Below are 6,000 nucleotides of genomic sequence, written 5' to 3'. Positions count from 1 at the left end.
GGTCCTTATTAGTTATCTATTTTATATATAGTAGTGTGTATATGTCAATCCCAATCTCCCAATTTATCCCTCTTCCCCATGCCACCCCTCTGGTAACCGTAAGTTTGTTTTCTACATCTCTGACTCTATTTCTGTTTTGTAGATAAGTTTATTTGTACCGTTTTTTTAGATTCCACATATAAGCGATATCTGATATTTGTCTCTCTCTGTTTGACTTACTTCACTCAGTAGGACAATCTCTAGGTCCATCTATAGCTTTCTTCTTTTCTTTTGTCACTTCCTCACTTCTGCTTCTTGTGCTCACCTCCCAAATAAAGTATTTGCACACACATCCTCACCTCAGAGTCTGCTTTGAAAGGAGACCAAAGCAAGACAAATCATATTTAGGGCATGTGTCAATTTCTACCTTCTTACTTGAAATAAATTAGAATAAGATAAAATAACTATGTCAAGCTCTTAGGCAGAAGCTATGAGCGTTCTAAGGGTTGAGAAAATTTTTAAGATTTTTTTTAAAAGCTTATGAATCAATATTTGGCTTTGTAGAAAATACACAAAAATCGCATTTCTGGTAATCACTGTTATAACCTGACTGTGAAATATGTGTTTTCCCTCTTAACATTTCTCAAATCCAAGTTAAAGATTAAACCCTTTGGAGACCCTTTCATTGAATGAATAAAGAACCTGTCTCCATCATTTCCTTCAATCAATCTTCCTTCTTGTAGATGTGATAATCTTGCAAAAACAAAAAGCAAAGCAAAGTGATTTGTTTAAACATGCCTACCAGGTGATCACTGCCTTAGTTGTCTTTTCAGAAATGGTAGCGGCCCAGAGGATTTTCTGTGCTCTAAGCCTGCAATTAGTTCTGGAGAATAAAGAGAAATTTGCTTTCCTGGGTTATGAGATTTTGAAGCACAATGAGTAATGTATGGGTACATGGCCCTTCTGCTAAGCTTGAGAGACAGCTAAGAAAAAATACACTGTTATTATAAAATCTGTGTTTACTGAAGTAAGGGAGGTTCAGAGAAAAATCAAATGAAAAGATAACAGCCAACATCTGCAAATGTTTTGTTGTAAATGTGATAAAATTATGAAAACTGTCTGCCCCTTGTTCTGCAAATCTCTAGTATGCAAAGCCTGACACTTGCTTCCAAATGAAGAACTTATCTCCAAGGGTTAGAGATACTTCAGTTCACATGTGGCCACAAGGTTTTAATTATGTCTGATTTGTTTTCATCCCCTCACTTGCTTATTGTTTCAAAAATGTCTTTCATTAAAATGCTTTATGCTCCATTCAATACACGATGTAGGTGTTGGTGTTTATGGGCAGAATATCTGTTTTGAAGTAAATGCCAAGTTTGATCAAGATCTATTGCAATTGGTTTCTCATAGCTGTTTATATTTCTTTCTGGGAAGGAAAGATTACATTCAGAAATCATGCAAACCTTATTTCAAAGACCCTTATCATTTCCTGGTGCTGCCCTTTCCCTAAAACCAACTACTGTCCTGAAACTACTGTGGTGTTGGGATAATCGAAGCATATGAAGATGCTTTATTCTATCAGAATCTTAAATGTCTTAAAGACTGCAAATTTGGATATTATCATTATATTCAGATCTGATAATGGTTCAGTGTATTATTAGAGATGGAATTTCTTATTTTCTCTGTATCTCTTGTCACAGCCATAAAAGGTGGATAAAACCTATTGCCTTTTCAGTTATACAAAGTCATTTTTATCATCAGCCATTGAAAGCATTTATTAAGTATTGATTTATGAATGGAGCCAAGCTTGGCAGAGAGAGGCAGATCATAACTCTTCTGGAAAGTGGTTAATTTCCTTCAGTGCATCACTATGATAGGTGGGATCTCTTTATGGCACACACTGATAATTGAATAATAAACATTTATCTGAATGAATAAGCATAATGTGCAGGTGTTTTCATTATGTAGAAATAGTTACTGAATTCATATGGGAATTAGTGAATGAAAAGTCATTTTATGTACATTTTATGTTTGGACATGATAATGGGAAAACTTGTTTACTCATGCAATTAATCCATGAAGGCTTTATTGAGTACTTGGGGTTTTAAAAGCAGTGATGACACTTGGCAGTGATGTGATGCGGCAGAATGGCGCTTTTAACTGAAAATGACAGTGACCACTCAACTTCTTTAGCTCAGTAAAGTGTTCCTTAGGGTCCAGTGAGTGGCAGGTATACACAGAACAGGGCTTCTAAATTATGAGGGGGCAAACTATTCCAAAGACACTCCTATTTCAATTTGGAAGTGTGTAGAAGACCAAAGTGAAAGAGAATCCTTTAATTCTGATGTCGTTTTCAACAAATTGAATGAACCTGGTAATACTCCTAAATCCTTGGCAATTCCTGCTGTGCAAATTTATTTCAAAATGAACATATAACATCAAACCTATAACAATCAAATGGTTTAAAAATAGGGAGGAAACAACCACGGTGGTGTTTTAATGAAATTAATCTAAATTGTAGGCCAAAAAAAAATCTCGTTTTGTTTATGGATTCAAACTCTTTAGGAAAAAGAGCTATTTAAAAAAAATATTTTGACTACCTTAAAATATGACTTTAAGTCACTACTTGTAACAATAAGATTTTTCTAAGTCTTTCCTAGTTACAAGCATTCTGTAAAATTCAAGGGGCATAAAATTCCATTCAAAGAAGGCAAACTGTTTATGTGAGAGGGAAACTAAAAAGCCTTCAGTGGAAACATACAATTTTCAGATAAGAAGAAAAAGTCATGAAGAATGGAGCTTGCACTATATAAAAGGAGTATCATATAATTTTCTTTCTATGTCATGTGTGAAGAAAGGAACAAGAATCTTGAAAAGGCAACGGAAACCTCATCTCTAGTCCCTGTTCTCAAACAGCCTGGACAGGCAGAATAGAGATTTGAGATCAAGACACAGTGTATAGGTAACTTGTCACTAAGTCTTCAAGTCTCTCAGTCACTACTCTTAGTCATCTAAAGGACTGAGTACAAATTGCTGGAAAAGGCTATTGATTATCAAATATTCCATGTCCATTTCTTTTTACTGCCCCTTCTTTTGGTAGGCATTTCTCATAGATTCATGTATCCACCACCACAATCAGAACACATGGCCCCCCCCCGAAAATGACCCTCATGCTATCCCTTTATAGTCTCACTCTCCTCCCCCTCCCAGCTTCTGGCATCCACTGATCTGCTTTGTCTTTCCAGAATGTCTTATAATTGGAATCAGGCAGTATGTAACTTTTACAGACTTGCTTTATTCACTTAGCATAATGCCTTTGGGATTCATTGATGTCATTCCATGTTTCAGTAGCTCATTGCTTTTCATTGCTGAGTAGTATTCTATTGCATAGATATGCCACTATTTGTTTATCCATTCACCATTTGAAGAACACGTGTGTTGTTTCTGTTTTGCGGCAATTACAAATAGAGCTGCCAAATACATTCATATACTGGTTTTTGTATGAACATAAGTTTTCATTTCTCTTGGGTAAATATCAAGGAATAAGATAGCTGGATCATATAATTAAGTATATGTTTAACTTTGTAAGAAACTGCCAAACCATTTTCCGGAGTGGCTGTGCCATTTTGTATTCCCACTCGCAATGTATGAGCATTCCAGTTGCTCCACACCTTTGCCAGCAGTTGATATTATCAGTATTTTTTTTTAGCCATTGTAATACGTATATAGTAGTGTCTCCTCATGGTTTTAATTTGCATTTACCTAATGGATAAAGATGTTAAACATCTTTTCATGTGCTTATTTGCCATCCTTATATGATCTTTGGTGAAGTGTATGTTCTGGTACTTCGCAACTTAAAAAAATTCATTGAGATAATTGTATATTCACATGTAGTTGTAAAAAAATTATGTGGAGAGATCCTTTGTACCCTTTACCCAATTTCTACTAGTGGTAACAATTTACAAAAGTGTAATATAATATCACAACCAGGATATTGACATTGATACAATCCACCAATCTTATTTAGATTTGTCCAGTTTTACTTATCCTAATTTGTATGTGTATGTATTAAATTCTATACAGTCTTATCACCTGTATAGGCTTGTGTATCCATCATCACAGTCGAGATACTGAACAGTTCTGTCACCACAAGGATCCCTCATGTTGCCCTTTTATAACTCCACCCACCTCCCTCTTGTGACCCCCTTCCTCAGTCCCAACCCCTGGCAACCACTAATATGTCCTACACTTCTAAAATTTCAGCATTTCAAAATGTTATAGAAATTGAATCATACAGTATATAACCTTTTGGGATTGCTGTCTTATGCTCAGTGTAATCTCCCAGATGTTCATTTGAGTTGTTTTGTGTATCAATGGTTCATTCTTTTTTATTGCTGAGTATGTATATACCACAGTTTGTTTAACCATTCACTCACTGAAGGATATCTGGGATGATTCCAGTCTCTGATTGTCACAAGTAAAAGTGCTATTCATGTACAGGTTTTTGTGTGGCCCTGTTTTCATAATTTGGGGATAAATGCTAAAGAGTACAATTTCTGGGTCATGTGGTAGTTGCATGTTCAGTTGTATAAGAAACTGTCAACTGTTTCCCAGAGTGCCTGTAGCATTTGGCATTTCCACCAGCAATTCAGGTAATCCAGTATCTCCACATCCTCACAAGCATTTTGTACTATATCATTTTGTTGTTTTTGTTGTTATTCTGGTAGGTGTATAGTGATATCTCATTTTGGTATTAATTTACATTTCCCTGGCTAACGATGTTGAACATCTTTTCATGTGCTTTTTTGCCATCTGTATAAACCTCTTTAGTGAAATGTGTCTTCAAGCCTTTTGTCCATTTTCTAATTGGATTGTTTGTGTTCTTACTGTTGAGTTTGGGTAGTTCTTTATATTCTACATAATAGTCCTTTGTCAGATCAGACATGTGGTTTGCAAATATTTTCTCCCAGTCCGTGGATTGTATTTTCATCCTCTTCATATGGCTTTCACAGGGCAAAAGTTTTTAGTTTATTAATTTTTCCTTTTATGGATCATGCTTTGGTATCAAGTCTAAAAAATTCTTTGTGTAGTACTAGATACCAAAGACTTTCTCCTTTTTTTTCTCTAAAAGTTTTATAGTTTTACATTTAAGTCCATTATCCATTTTAGGTTAATCATTGCATGAGGTGTGAAGTTAGGGCAAGATTCATTTTTTGCTTATGGAGGGCAAACTGCTCCCACGTGTGTTGAAAAGGTTATCCTTCCTCTATTGAACTGCATTTGCACCTTTGTCAAAAATAGATTGATTGTGGGGCTTCCCTGGCAGTCCAGTAGTTAAGAGTCTGTGTTTCCAATGCAGGGGGCGTGGGCCCGATCCTTGGTTGGGGAACTAGAATCCCACATGCCACACTACACGGCCAAAAAGAAAAAAATACTTGGTTGATTGTACTTGTGTAGAAGCTATATCTGTGTTCTCTACTCTAATCCATTGATCAATGTGTCTCGCTACCAATACCATACTGTCTTGATTACTGGCGCTATATAAGTAAGCCTTAATATTGGGTAAAGTGAGTTCTCCCACTTTATTCTTCTTTATCAAGATTATTTTAACTATTCTAGGACCTGTGCCTTTCCCTATGAATTTTAGAATAAGCCTATTTCTATTAAAAAAAAAAACTTGCTTGGATTCTGATAGAAATTGTCTTAGCCCCGTATATAAATTAAGAAATAATTGACATCTTTACTGTGCTGAGCCTTCTAATTCATAAATATGGTATGTCCACATATTTAGGTCTTCTTTGATTAGCTTCATCAACATTTTGTAACTGTCAGCATACAGATCCTGTACATGTTTGTCAAATTTATGGGTATGGAGTTGTTTCAAGTATTTCCTTATCATTTTGATGTCTGCAGGGTGTGTAATGATATGCAGTCTTTCATTCCTGATTTAGTTATTTGTGTCTTTTCTCGTTTTTCCTTTGTCAAGTCTTGGTAGAGTTTTTTTCAATTTTATTGATCTTT

Source organism: Leucopleurus acutus (assembly GCF_964270905.1).
Source record: "Leucopleurus acutus genome assembly, chromosome: X".
In the NCBI taxonomy this organism is placed as follows: Eukaryota; Metazoa; Chordata; class Mammalia; order Artiodactyla; family Delphinidae; genus Leucopleurus; species Leucopleurus acutus.
The sequence above is the reverse complement of the archived record's forward strand: the minus strand, read 5'-3'. Positions refer to the sequence as shown.